The sequence below is a fragment of the Anomalospiza imberbis genome, chromosome 3 (genome assembly GCF_031753505.1).
Source record: "Anomalospiza imberbis isolate Cuckoo-Finch-1a 21T00152 chromosome 3, ASM3175350v1, whole genome shotgun sequence".
NCBI lineage: Eukaryota > Metazoa > Chordata > Aves > Passeriformes > Viduidae > Anomalospiza > Anomalospiza imberbis.
This window is the reverse complement of record NC_089683.1, coordinates 27,851,669-27,867,693: the sequence shown is the minus strand read 5'-3', so window position 1 is coordinate 27,867,693 and position 16,025 is coordinate 27,851,669.

The following is a 16,025-nucleotide window of genomic DNA, read 5'->3' as shown; positions in this document are numbered from 1 at the left end:
CCTTTCTATAGCTGTCAAATTTATTAACATAACAACAGTTATTCAAAAATAGTATTTCATCCTAATATATTTACTTTGAAATAGATTCCATATGCAGATATGAAAGTTTTCCAAATCTAGGCATGTTACAATTTAATCTGATTGAGCTTTATCTGCAATCCAGGGATTCCATCATAAAAGAACATTTGAGTAAATTCACAGTGGGCTGAGGACAACTCTTGGATGGGGTTTATGTTCATAGCCATGGGCTTTGGCTGTTTTTGGCTGTTTTTGGCATGTTTTGGCATGTTTTTGGCTGGACTTACAAATTTCAGAAATAGGTTGTGACAGGCTGACCTTGACTGGATGCCTGACCCCTGCTTAGCTGTTCTCTCTGCAACTGGACAGGAGAAAAGAGAACGAAAAACCTCCTGGGATGAGGTAAAGACAGGGAGATCATGTACCAATTTCCATCATGGGCAAAATACACTTTACTTGGGGAACATAAATTTAATGTATTGCTAATTAAAATAGAGTAAGGTGGTGATAAATTAAGACAAAATTAAAATCACCTTTTCCTGTCCTCCCTTCTTTCCAATCTCAGCTTCAGTTCTTCATTCCACAATTCTCTGCCTCCTCACTCTAAGCAGTCCAGGAGTTGTGGTCAGTCCATAACATTTGATCTTTATTGCTCTGTCCTCCTCACACTTTTCCCTAGTCCTGCAAAGGCTCTAGTCATCTAGCCCTGCTTCTTCAAAGGCACTTCCTGAGCCAAGTTTGTTCAGCAAACAGCCATCCATTCCAGCAAGTGGGCCCCAAAGTCCTCCACAGGCTGCAGGGAAATCTGCTCTGGTGCCTGAAACATCTCCTTTACTCTTTCTTCTGTGGCATATATGTTCTCAGCATTGTTTCTCTTTCTCCCACCTTCACTCTTCACACTGCTTTTGTGGCTATTCTCCTTTCTCTAACACATTTTCTCAGAGGTTCCCTCACCTTAGCTGGTGGGACTCAGCTGTGCCCTGTGGCAGATGGGTTGGAGCCAGCTGGAAATAGCCATGTCCAGCATAATGTAGTCCCAGCCACTGCTCACAGGCCTTGACTGCAGCCACTGCTGCTGCCAGCACTTGTCCATCAGCACCCTATACAGAGAGCTAGAAGTGTTTTTCTTGGGTTTGTTTTAGTCTACATTGGAAAATAGAAATGTCCAGGTTCTGTATTGGATTATAGCCTGAGGGAACTTCACTGACTGCTTTACTACGTGAACTGAAAAATGGCAAGAGTGAAATGGATAGCTTAAAAGAAAAAAAATAATGTAAATAATCAACCAGAGATACTTGAACCATATGAGTCACTATAGTCCACCTGAGTATGATTTCTAAATGGTGAGAGTCTCAGTATGTTTTGGATTTATAGCTCAGTTTCAAAGAGAAATACATGGCCTTGCTGGATGATTTTCTTTGCATGTAGCACCAGATTTGACCTTTGTAAGTAAAGAATTTCAATAGTAGAAAATGTTTAAAGGTTGTTCTGTGATTTGTACAAATGTTTCCCTGGGACTAAGCAGAGATTATCAAACTCATTTCTCTTTTGACCCAAAGCAGATCTCTTAACCTAGTTCTTTGGTGTCAAAAGACTTGTGCACTAATCCACTAATCCTCCTAGTCTTACAAACTATTGAAAGTCTATTATCTGCAAGCTCAGACTGAAGATCTATTGGAAAGACTGTGATCTCAGGGAAGCTCAGATAATGACATATTGCAGGGGGGAAAATAGTGACTAAGGATGAGGAAAAGGTTGAAGGACCTAATGCCTTCTTTGTCCCAGTCTTAAATAGTAAGACCAGTTTCCTGAGCTGGAAGACAGGTACAGGAAGAATGAAGACCTCATAATCCAAAGGGTAACAGTCACCTGCTACACCACTTAGAAGGCTCTGCATAGGGATCTGGACAAACTGGATAAATAGGCCAAGGCCAATGTTATGAGGTTCAACAATGCCCAATGGGAGGTTCTGCACTTGGGTCACAACAATCCCGGGCAGAGCTATAGGCTGGGAGCAGAGTGGTTGGAAAGCTGCCTTGTGGAAAAGGACCTAGGGGTGTTAGACAACAGTGGCTGAATATGAGCCAGGTGTGCCCAGGTGGCCAGGTGGCCCATGTCAGCAGTAGTGATAAATTCTTTCCACTTACCAGTCTGAATGTCCCAAACTTTCACTTCTTTTAATTTCTTTTATATTTTTCATTTTAAGTGGATAAATATCTATGGCTTTCTCAGTGCACTGCCAGAATATACATAGGAAAAATGCCACATTCTCTTCTGTTTCTTTTCCCTTTCCTAATAAATATATCATTTATCTTTATCTATGAATGTGCACCTTTAACATCAATACTAGCTTGAAGCATTCTTCAGAACTCCCTGTTTATAGCAGTACCTAATATGAGTCGTGGTGGCATAGTGAAACATATAAAAAGCCTCATTATATTTCTGGGATTCCACATGTATTTATGTGGAGTTTCACTTAGTAGAGAATGTGGATATGAGAATAACAGTCAGAAAATATATTAATGAACACTAGCTTGTGATAAGAACTGGAATTACATGTGGGATATATATATAACATTCTTTGTGTATAATTTAAAAGGTGTATTTACTGACATAATACACACTTGCTAGCCCAGATACTTTACTGAATTATTGGTCATCTAAGGAAAAAAATCCCAAACCTTCACTTTTAAATGCTGTAACGTGTATTGAAGCCATGTATTGAATTCATTCTGCATTCACACCTAAAGAATAAGGGGAAAAAAAGTACATTAGCAATTATAGTGTCAAGTTTTTCATTATTACTTCAAAGAAGAAACAACTGCAGCTATTCAAGGCTAGATTCAAAAAGAAACATGAGGGACTCTGCCTGTGTCACCACCACTGGACAAACTGACCAGATTTCCCTCTGTCCACATTAATTGTGATAATGAAATACTGAGAAAGGATAACATAAATTTGGGCTACCACATTTGAATCAAATTAACCATGTTTATTCAATAGAGGTAGGAGGGCATGTCAGCTCTTTTTTTCTGTCTCTGACAGTGCACCATTCAAACACAATTATTTCACTGTGAAAGTAAATTGCAGCCTAGTGTATCTCTCAGTAGTAATATTACTTTCATTCACAACAATGTCCAGAGACTTGCCCAATTACCCATCAGTGTCACAGGTTTAGATCCCTTCTACTAACTGAATCTTGACTTTGTAACAAATTTTGAGGCTGAAACCTTAGTATGTGTCATTCTTATACTAAATCTAACATGATATCACATAGATAGCTTTGCTTTCTTGCCTAAAGCTGACAACACATTTAATTTCACAGGAAACCTGGAAAAAAGAGAGGGGCGCAGGAGAAAGTTTTTTGATTTTGTCCTAATATGTCACCTGGTATGTCTTACTCCATTTCATTAATAGATTAATTTAACTTAAAATTTCCCAAGTCAAGTTTATTTTGCTGTCATAGCAATTCTTAAGTGATCTCCCAGTCTTTATATTCACCCATATGCTTTTTCATCCTACTTTCTCCCTGTATTCTTTTTAGGAAGAGGGGTTGTGTGAGAATCTGGCAGTCAGCCAAGGTCAACACAAAGTCACGTATTTATCTTTTGTAGGATATAAAACTTCAAAGAATTTGACTGCTTTGGACTCAGACACAGGATGCTGGCATGGTACTACAATAACAGGGTGCAGCTTCACATGCACCTCAATTACAGGAAAATGTATTGTGTATGTGAAATGCGTATCTGTAGCCCAGTGTTGTGGGATCAAACAAGACAGTAATTGCCACACAGAAATCTCCATTGTTTTTTCCTAAACTACAAAATTTCCCTATCCCTGATGTAAAACCATCAGGATATTAGCTCCAAAGCTTTATTCCATGTATGTTACCTGTGAAGCCAGACCCTGGTGTAACAGATGTGTTCTAGCTAACACACCTACATGGCACATCTTCCAGACAGAAGTCTCGCAGAATTACCTCCCAAGGCCTTTTGCTCACAGACTCCAGTTATGCATCCTAAAATTTAATTTAAAGAACAATTCCCTGCACTAGAGCTCTTATGAGATGTATCTTACTTCTGAAGACAGACTTCCATTTTTAGTTGGTTTGGTTTTCTTTTTTTCTAAATTATTTTACAGTTCTTGATTCAAATTCTTTAATCTCATCCCTGTTTTAACATCAGACATTGTCATTCACTTAGTTCTGCCAGAAGAATCTTCACTTGGAAGTGCTTAAAATCCAGGTACCAATCTACATAATAAAAAAAGAGCAGAGAAATTTTTCATCTTTCTTTTTGGCACTCTCATCTCTCGACTCTTCATTTCCCAGCAGGGTAATTAGCCTTTATTTCTAGGAGACCATTTATCTTCATGGAGACCTTCTGTCTTCTTGAGTTCCCTGACTACAAAGATGATCACCAAAGCAGAGACATTCCTAGCCCTTCTTTATTCTCTGACTCCTGAGGCATGGTAGTCAGGATAAACTCTCTGATCTCTAGTGGAAAGCTGTTTCCATAGCCCAGAGTCCTGGCAGGAGTTACTTAACTATCTGAAATCCCTCTGCTATCCAGACACAATGATGAGGATGAGAATTCAGAAAACTCTATGGAAAACAACTCCCCCTATGGATTAAGTATAGAAAAATCCAGGTACTAGAGAAGACCTAAGGTCAAGATGCAATTTACCAGAAGTTACAGGAGGTACAGCTTTTTCTGTGCCCTTTCTTCCTTGGATTTGTCCTCCAGCACTTGCAGTGCTGCAGCTGTAGATGTCAGGATTTTCTGTTCCTTAGCAAAAGAACAACAAGCAATGAAACTTCTCTATCCCAGTTGCAGGTATTTCCTGATAAAAATGTTTATACCATGCACCAGTACTCTAGAACCAAGGAATGGAATAAAAGATTATTCCTTTCCCAAATGCACAATGCTGAATGTTAAGCAATAGAAATAGTTTTCTTCTTTTTTTTAGACACAGTTAACAAAACTTTAATTCTCTGCCGAATCCTGACAGAGTTTCAACAGAGAAGTAAGAGGGCATTTTTGTGATTTGTACTATTGCTTAATGTCTTCTTCTTAGAGTAGTAGCTTTCAAGCTGTCAATTTGAGACTTGTGTTCCTGAAGTGGATCTATTACTATTTAGAAGCACTGATAGGTACCTGTTTTGAGAAAAAGACCACCATACAGACTGGCACAAATTTTCCAGTCATAAGTTATTTTCATAAATGACAAAGAGGCATGGAAAAATCAACCAGGTACTTCATAGTTCTTCAGTACAGACTGCATTAGGAATGGATTGAGAGCAACACTACAGAAAAGGACTTGGGGCATACCAGTGGTGAAAAAGTAGACATGAGCTGAAAATGTGCATTCACAGTCCTGAAAGCCAAATGTATCCAGGACTACATAAAAAGACACATGACCAGCAGATTGAGAGAAGTGGTTCTTCCCAGTGCCACACTTGTGAGACCCTGCATTGCACACCACATACAGCTGTGCGGCGCCTAGCATAACACGGACCTGTTAGAGTGGGTCCAAAGGAGGACCACAAAAAAGGTCAGAGAGACCATTTCCATACACAGAGACTGACGGAGTTGAGATTTTGTAGCTTGGGCAAATGAAGGCTCTGGAGAGACGTTACTGATATTTTAAGAGGGCCTATAAGAAAAATGGGGAGAGACATTTAACCAGGACTTGTAGGAATAGGACAAGAAATAATGGTTTTAAAACTGAATGAAGGTAGATTTTGAACAGATAATATATTAGATATTAAGAATAAAGTATTTAACGTGAGGGTGATGAGACACTGGAACAGGTTGCCCAGCAAAGTTGTGAATGCCCCATCACTGGAAATGTTGAGGGCTAGGTTGAATGGGACTTTGAGCCATATGCAATGGTGAAAATAGTCCCTGCTCACAGCAAGGCTAGCTGAACTAGATGATATTTAAAGATCGCATCTGGACAAGGTACAATACATTTTTCCAGAAAGAACTAACACATTTTGCTGCTTTAAATGTCAATTTGTAATTCATGCCATGCTTTTATGTGGTATGGGGCCTACAGTAAAAAGGGAACTGTAGTAACGAGGACTACACTATTCTAATCAAGAAACGGTGTAAGGTGGTGTTATCTTTAGAATGTGTGGAGGTTTTTTCCTCAGCGGCAAATTTTAGCTGGTCATCTTCACCAATATTTTCAACATATTAAAAACGATATTTGTACCAGACAATAAAATCTTCACTCTACTTTTCTGTTCTTCCTACTTTGGAATTTAATAAAGCTCATTCCAGCTTTTGAAGATCAACCATCAATCAAGCTTTAAATAGTGTGATATCATAGTGCGAAGTGAAAGTTTACTGTATTGATATAGAGCTTTAGTATACTCTGGAGCTGCCGGAGATTCACAAAGCAATTAGCCAATAATGTTAAGAAGTAATGGCTAATTTAACTAATCCTTAATGAAGCCTACTAACGCTGTCAGGATTGATGAGTCCAGAGAGATTTTGTGCAAAAACACATTAAAGTAATGGTCTTCATCTCATTTTGTCAGATTAATCACTATCCTAAATTATAGTGTTTCTTTCTGCTGATATAAAAAAATTCCGTATTTTCTTATTTCTAAAATTTCTTAAAGGTCTAAGTATGTGCAGTTGGACATGGATTTTATGTCTGAGGAAACAGTTTCTGGTGGTCATCCATTCTTATAAAGTAGGTAAAGTATATTTGAATGTCATAATCACTGGGACAAATAACAGTTATGTGCATTTGTGTCCTGTTATTTTCTAAAATGAATCATTAGGATTCAATAAAAATATGAGATATTAAAATAATACTAAAACAAAAAGTACTCTGGAGGAGAATTAGCACTACAAAATATTAAAATATATGAAAAATTGCATAATATCTTATAGACAGAAGCCTGAAAATTGTAGTCTAAGGGATGAACACCTTTTGAATTTTCTTTTATTAATGAAGTGGTGCGTGCTTTTACAAGGTGTTTGGTTTTCCCACACAGCTTATATGACAGCATAGATATCCTTCCTCTAGAAAGCTCTGTACCCACTGTGTGTACTTCACTTGCTTCCAAAGTGAATTTCCAAGTTCAGAAATTCAGGCAATGCATCAGACACTGGATTAGCAGGTAACAAAAGATTCAATAGAGATCTGTATTCCACACTGCCTATATACATGCATACTAAGACACAAAGGGGATTGTCCCTAAAAGGAAGACTTCCAACTGGTAGGCATATTTGATAGAATTATGAAACATTTATTTTTGAAATTTGGTGAAAATATATAAAACATTACTCCCATGAAGAAAAAAACAATTTGAAAAAAAAACCCAAAAATTTATTTTCACTTAACTATTAATATTGGTGTTTTGTTTTTGGCACTCAGGCTTATAATGGTGTAAATAATCAACTTTATTTAGGGAAAAAATGCAAAAGTGAATCTGCCATTAATTGCCTAACTACTAAATACAAAGAAATTTATTTATTAAACCCAAAGAAAACTATCACAGAGATATGAAACACAGTATTCAAAACATGCATATAATAGCCAATTATGCTTAATTAATTTTTAAATTTATTTTTAATTTATTAACAGATAGGAAAAAAAACCCATATGAGTTGTGGAAAACATCTTGGTCTTATTACACAGAAGTAAATTTTCTCCTTTCCTTTCTTCAGAAGCATTTAAAAACTTGTGTAAATTGATGTCTGTATAACTTAGAAAAAAGTTACAAGGTGATTGTATAGCTTGAGTTATAAATATCTATATAACCTAATATCAATATACCTATATAATCTGAAACCTATATAGCCTAAATCATAGCTTTTTATACCTATATAACCTGAATGATAACTTTTGTACCTATATAAAATGATATAAACAACTTTTTATACAATGTAATGGCTTGTATATGATAACTAGTTGCTTAATGCTGAATAGACAAAAAAAACCCCTCACCAGGTGAATAGCTTTAAAGATAGGTATGTATAGTGCTAATGAAAAATTAGCAAGTGCAAAGCCAATTAGCCAGGAAAAAAGAATTTAGACCCATTAAGTCCAGAGAGACCAAGGAACACCATGACTGTGCAAGCTCTGAAGACAAGGTTGAAATGTTCAGATGTGAAGAAGACCTTGGAAGCCTTCATCAAAGACCCCTGATGACTCCCGACGACCCCTGAATTGGGGAGGCGTAAGCACAGTGCAAAAGAACTATCTAATAACCATGAGATCATACTATGTAAATTAGTTCTGATGATGTTATAGAGAAAAAACACTAAGCAATACTTCCTGTATAAATATGCCCCAGCACTTGACGAAGATGGGTGAGTTAGGTGGAGATAACCCCCTCACCACCAGCGTTGCAACAAACAAATACCTGCTCTATAGACATCAGTCTATAGGGATTTATTTCCAGCCTATCTTTTGGGCATCAGAATAATTAATGGTATGGAAAAAACCCAATACTAGTCATTAAAGTCTAAATGAAATAAAATGGACTCAAATTAAAGCCTTATATAAAACATTGTAACCATTATTCAAATAAAAATAAACAATATCACTGTAGGAAAACAGAGCTGGAATAGTCTAAGCTAGTAATTTCTGTAACAAAAGACATGCTAATAAAATAAGAAGCCTTAAAGTAAATTTGGCCTGTCACAACAAGAACACAACAACATTGTAAGCACTTATTTTCTCCATGAAGAGAAATTGCTATAAAACTATCACATGCAAATTATAGGGACATATTATATTGAAGATATTTATTATTAGGATTATTGCTTTGCATAAGATACTGGACAAAGCATACAATTTGAAAACACCCTTACTTGTTCATAAACTATTTATAAATTATAATGCTGTGAGGAGCCAATGAGTTTTGTTATGTCTCAACAATGGTTGTCAGAGGCATGTTGGGGGCCGGGGGGTTGCACATGTGCCATGTCCAGGAGGCAGCCAGGAGAAGATGAAGCAAAGCCTTGTCTCTGGGGATACTTTGCCTGGCCACCATGACATATCTTGCATGGGACCGGCAGTCAGCAGGGGGATACCGAAGGCACTGTACCCTAGAGACACTCTCCAGTCAGATGGCAAAAGGTGTCTGCCAATGGACTGCACTGGGACATTGGACTGGGCCGATGGTCTCGTGTCAGCAGGCAGACTTTGGGAAGACCCAGGGGCATAAAAAGTAAGAGCACCCCATGCTCCCTGGGCTGCTCTGTCCTTCGCCTCTTGACTCTTCTGGGGGCTTTTTGAACCTGCTTTTGGAGTCTTTTGGCTCTCCTGACCTCACTGGCTCTTGCTTGCCCTTCCATCTGTTCTGCTTCCCTTTGTCCCTGACCAGTGTCCTGTCTGCTCCATCTCTGATTCCCTGCCTGAGGCACCTGTGATCCAGCTGCCCCGAGCCAGCCCACCACCCATCCTTGCCATGACCAATGCGGCGGCTACCTGCCACGGCCTCAAGCAGACGAGATGCGCCGGCCAGCACTGCCCGTGAGAGGCTGGGTGACCGCCACATGAGTGGGCACTCCAGGGGAATGGCATCTGCCAACCTGGTAGTGCTGAGTGCTGTGGCGTGGGTTACGCAGCTTTGGTAGCTTCACATGCTGACAGGAGACAAAGAGACGAGAGAAGGACACTTGTTTGCAGGCCCAAAGAGTCTTTATTCCCACAGGCAGGGCAGGAACAAAGTGCTCTCGGGGTGGATGCAGTGACAAAATGCCAACAAAACAAAGGCTGGCAACAGATTAAATAGGCAGTGGGCAGTGTAAACCTGTATCGCCCAATGGGGACACACAAGAGACAGGATTGACAACCCACAGGGAATGAACAACCCTAACTGATTGGACCAAATAAGGAGAAAACAGGGAGAAGTGAGACGATTGACAGGTACCAGGGGATCCAAGTGGCGGGAACTCTCAGGGTAAACAGCTTGGAACAAACCACTCTGAGGGGAAAAATGGGGGTGTACAAGGTACAAACCTAAACTAACATTGTTGTAGGTTGGGTTGGTTTAGTCAGGGATTTTTTTAATGTTAGTTAGGCTTGTTCCTTGTACCCCTATTTTCCCTCACAGTGGTTTGATCCAGGTTGTTTACTCAAAGATTTCTGGCCACAAAGATCCACAGTTACCTGTCAATCATCTCACTCCTCCCAGGGTTTCTCCTTACATGGTTCTGTCAATCATGTAACCACTCCCTGCTTCTTCATGAAAGCTCTGTATCAATCACCCCACTTTTGCCTTCCTATTCGTCCCAGAATGCTGTACCCACCTCTGTTATGTCACCATTGGTTGTGAAACCCTACCTCGGTTTAACCCTATAGGGCAAGGCAGGTTTCCACTCTTTCCACACACCCCCTATTTAATCTGATGCAATCTTTTGTCCAGGGCCATTTTGCCTTACAACAGTCTGAGAGGTATTCACTCAGACCATGCATGAGGGAATAAAAGTTCTCAGTTTTGCAGGCAAAATGTCCTTCTCTCTTCCCTTCGCTTCCTCTCAGCCTGAATCTACCAAAGCTGTTAACCCACGCCGGGATACTCCGCAACCCTGGAGTACCCGTAAACGTAGCGGCTACGGTCTCTCAAAGATGTGCTAGCCGGCGCTTTAGCTGCTTGAGGTCGTAACGAGCAAACACTGCAAGAGGTGCCTAACAAACATTAATATAACAACTGACTAAATAAACCCAAACCACAACAGACCCTGTCCAGGCTCCTGGCCCTCCTGCCCAATCTCCCCTCATCTTATGTCCAGCTGCCTGTGGCTGCAGGAGCCGGGCCCAGGCAGGCAGTGTGTACAGCCCCGCCTCAGGACATTGACAGCACGCCCCAACCTCCTGTGGTAAAGCCCTCTCTTTCTCTCTCCCTCTCCCTCTTCTTCTCCCTCCCCCTCCCCTTTTACTTTCACTTGCTCTGCCTTTTCTGGCCCTTTTTAGTGGGGTAACTCCATTTTATTTTGCTCTTTTTTTACCAATGAATGGTTCTCAGATACAATGATTGCTTCTTTTGGCTTAATTTTGTTCCCAACCATCCATTATTAAAAGAACTCGCAGTTTCCCACAGTAGAACATGACAAACATGATCAGTGTGTTTCAGTGTTTCTTATATTTTAAATGTTTCTGGATTGTTTACTGGTGGCTTGTAGGAGCCTGAACTTCAAGTCTAGGGTAAAGAAGCAGAAAGGGCCTTTGCATGGTATCTACAGATGTTTAATTCAGCCATGCAGTGAGATGTTCAGAATTCCCCCAGCACACACATCTCCCAGCTCTCTCCCTGTCCTGAGGGGCCGGGGCAAGGGGTGAACCTGGTCCCTGGGCAGTGCAAAGATGAGGGCCAATCAGGGAACAGAGAGAGAGCGGCCCAGGAACGCAGGAACAGACACAGGAAGAGAGAAAGTAACAAATGTGGTTTTAACGGCTTTGAGGGAAGCTTATTGTGTCTCCCTAAACCAAGGAAATGCCCCGCAAGGTGCCTACAACTCCCTCTTTTTATATTATTAAGAAAGCTTCTCTGAAGGATCGACTGAATCAACACAAAATGACAAAAACAATCAAAAGCACTCATACGACAATTTTCAAAATGCAAACAAGAGATTTTCTTAGAGCTGGGAGGAGAGATGCAGGGTTTTCTTAGTATGGTTTATCAGGAAACTGAGTCAGGAGAAGGTTCCTTCTGCAGGGACTGGTTCTCTGTCACCTGTGGCAGTGTTGTTGGCCGTGACAGATTCTGTACGACGTAGTGTAGGTGGTGGTGTGCCTGTTGGAAACTCCAAATAGAAATCATTAACTTTTTAAAAAAAGATGGTTACTTCAGGAAAAATTTCCTTTCTTTCCCTCCCAATTACGCTCCCTCAGGTATTACAAAGGGACTCTGGGGAAAGGGACTAATGGAGGGAAGCCATGGAAAGGGAGAAAAGGAGGTAGGAATTTGTGGGAACATAAAAGAGGGGAAATAGGACAACGGAAAGGAAAAGGGGAAAGTGGGATGGGGGAAGGCAGGCCACAGATACTGGGGAAGGGTATTAGAAAAAGTGGGACTTACCGGACTGGAAGGTTCTTTTGTTATGGAGGTGGAGTCTTGGATGGAGGACATCTTATTGGTGTTCTGTGCTCTTTTAGCTTTTAGGCTGTTAATGGGACTTGGTTGTTGGTTTTGGGTTTGATTTCCTTGGTAGGAGTGTGGAGGACTTCTATGACGTGAGTAATATTTCGCAGGTTTGCAGTTTGATGCATGTTTGCTACCTTGCACTGGCACTCCACCAGGTCCTGTCACATCGGCTGCTTGGGGGCCTTTTCTTCCTTGTATTAGATTAAATTCCACAATTTCTCCATCTCCTACACTGCAGAGGTATTTCCTGGGATTATTCTTTTTTATAGCAGTCTGATGAACAAACACATCTTCTTTGTTATCATTACGGGTTATGAAACTGTATCTGTTTTTTCATCATATTAAATAAATTATGGAATTCTTTCTTAGTATTTAACTTTTCCCAAAGTACTTCTAAAAATTGATCGTTTTGGACTGAGTTCCACAAAATATAAGGAAAATGCTTAAATAACCAGTGTACAAAATACTTCAACTCCACCTCTGAAAAACTATACTTTAACTCCCCCTCTGACAAACAAAACTTTAACTTCCCCTTTGAAAAACAATTTTTTTTTTCTTGGAAACACTTAAACTCTCCCTCTAAAAATCAAAAATTTTCTTTATAAAAAGACTTTTTAGATGGAGGTAAGCTTCTCGTTCTGTGTCGGTGAGTGTTTTTTCCATCTTAGTCCAGTCTCTTCCCAACTCCCAAGAGTAAAAGGAAAAAGGAGCCAAAATTTCAAACTCACTAGGTTAATTGGGAGGTCCCTGTTCCAGAAGCCATTTGCAGCAGCCTGAACTGCTACAAGTAAAGTCTAGGGTAAAGAAGCAGACAGGGCATTTGCATGGTATCCACAGATGTTTAATTCAGCCATGCAGTGAGATGTTCAGAATTCCCCCAGCACACACATCTCCCAGCTCTCTCCCTGTTCTGAGGGGCCGGGGTGAGGGATGAACCTGGTCCCTGGGCAGTGCAAAGATGAGGGCCAATCAGGGAACAGGGAGGGAGTGGCCCAGGAATGCAGGAACAGACACAGGAAGAGAGAAAGTAACAAATGTGGTTTTAACGGCTTTGAGGGAAGCTTAAGGATATGCCCTGCAGGGTCCCCACAGTGGCTTCCATAATTACATAATGAATTCATCCTCTTCTGAGAAATTTTAAGAATATTTTTTCAACAATGATGCTTATGTGAACACTGTCCCAATTAAGTAGAAATTTACACAAAATTCGGAACTGTTGATTTTAAAAGGAAAACTTTCAGATATCTCAGGACCATGGTCAAAAGACTGATTTTTTTTTTTTTTCTGGTCATCACAATTTAATAAATGGTTATATTCAGACAAGAAATATTTGCATGCCAGAAGATAATTGAAAACAACATTCTGTTTCTTCTAATTAATCAAAATGAATGCTGTCAGGTTTTTTTTTTTTTATATTTCACATTGGCTATCTCTCCTTTTCTTCTCAGATAAAAGCAAATCCAGTTTCGTTTTGTAATGGTGTCATTAAAACAAATAAAACAAACAAAACCCAGACTGACTATATAACTCTTTGAATAATGAAACATCAAGGTGAACAAGATCTGTAGGATAGGATGGCATCCAGAGGGTTGTGGACATGCTTGAGAAGTGCACCTATGGGAATGTCATGAAGTTTAGCAAAATCAAATGCATAGTGTAGTACCTAGGTCAGGACAACCCTTGCTATCAGCAGAGGTTGAAGGATGAACAGATCAAGAGCAGCTCTGCCCAGAAGGGCTTGGGGTGGATGATCCACCAATCACCCAACTCCTGGGCTGCATTCAAAGCAGTGTGGCCAGCAGGGCGAGGGAGGTGATTCTGCCTCCTCCACTCCAATCTTGTGAGACCCCACCTGCAGTGCTGCCTCCAGTTCTGGGGTCCCCAGCACAGGAAGGACATGGACCTGTTGGAGTGAGTCTAGGGGAAGGCCACCAAGTTGATTAGAGGGGTGGAGCACCTCTCTTATGAGTAAAAGCTGAGAGAATTGGGATTGTTTAGGAAAAGAGTAGGCTTCAGGTTCCCTAATTGCATCCTTCCAGCACCTGAAGGGAGACTACAAGAAAGATGGAGAGAGAGGTTTCACAAGAGTGTGGAGTGGCAGGAAGTGGGAATGGCTTCAGAAAGAGGGGTTTAGATTAGATATTAGGAAGAAATTCTTTCCTGTTAGGATGGTGAGGCACTGGAATAGGTTGCCCATGGTAGCAAGTGTTTAATGGCAGGTTAGATGGGGTCTAACCCTGGTCTAATGAAAGGTGTCCCTGCCCATACTGCTGTCATCTACTTGCAACCTCAGCTGAGGTAAGAAGTAGATGACCTTTAATGTTCCTGCCAGTCCAGGGCATCCAATGATTTTGATGATTCTGAGATTCTATGAATTTGGATTTTTGTGGATATGAGGGAGGTAATTGGAAGGGTAAAGGTGAGAAAATGTGTGGGTTTACATAAAGACTGTTTAATACGTAAAGTCAAAGCTGTACATGCAAGCAAAGCAAAACATGAAATTCACCCGTTGCTTCCTATTAGCAGGCAAATATTCAGCCATCTCCAGAAAGAAGAGTTCCAGCATGCATAAAGGCTGCTTGGGAAGACAAATACCCTCACAATGAATGTTCTGCATTTTTCCTAAGATGTCAACCTTGTAACAACCTCATATACTCATTGTTTTCTATAGACACCTTAGTAATGTCATTGATAATTTTTTAATGTATTTATGCTATATGAAAGAACCATATGCTGTCTTTCAAATTTTACTTTGTCACCTGGGATGATCAAACCCTTAACTGAATAACACTAGTTGCAGATTTGAAAAAAAATACTTTAAAAAAATAGAGAAAAACATTAAGATTTTGGTATTATATTTCAGTAAGTATTTAAAACTGACAATCTTGGGTTTTAACTAGAAATAATGGTATAGATATAATTTTGTGTAAATAGTGTAATCTTATGGGAAAATATAGGTAGAAAGGAAAGAGCAAGAAAATAAAAATAAGCACAGCTAATAATTGTTCCAGTGATTTAGGGAAAGTTTCTAAGAATCTATTTTCTGAAAGGCTGAGAATATTTGGCATAAAACAGGAAATTTTTTAATGCGTTTCTGAGAAATAGATAATATATTTGCATTTTCTTCACTGTAAAAGTAAAAAGTTTGGGCCTTAACATCTGTACCAAAATACTAATTTCAACTATATATTTACCTTTTTACATATATTTTCTTTTACTCACTTGACCTGGAAACTGAAACCACCTCTATCTTATAGGGAAAATGAAAAAAAAAAAAAAAAACAGTGAAACTCTTTCTTTTTTGCAATTATATGAATAAAAGTTTTCTCAAGACCAATAATTCCATTTTTGAGCCTGACCACTAAGAAAAAGATTGCTTTCATTTGACTCTTTATTGAAGGTTTGGGGATTTTTTCTTTGTGTTTTTTGGGTTTAGTTTTGGTTTGCTTTTTTACATCCAGATTTCAAAATGCTGGTATTTAGATAACTGGAATTGTTTTGGTATAAATTATTTAGGTTGTATTCTAAACATGCTCTACAATTCTGATAAGATTCACAGAAATACCATATTAAAAATTCCAGTGTTTTTGCATACCTAAGAGAAAATAGAGATTCCAACAGTTAAATAGTTGCTGTTGCAGTAGAACAGATACTTTTTCCAGTGAGAATTATAATATATGTTGTTTGTTGTTCTCCTGCAGGAGATTCCTACAAAGCAGTCTTTTAAAGAATATAAGTGTATCAAGAATACACAGTGTATTCTTTTCATTTCTTCAGATAAGAAATTCTCAGATACAGACAAGTGCAACTCCTTTATTTACTGCAGCGAGTTCATGTTTGTTTTTTTTCTCTAATGGAAACTAAATTAATATATAACATATCTTTTCTTCTG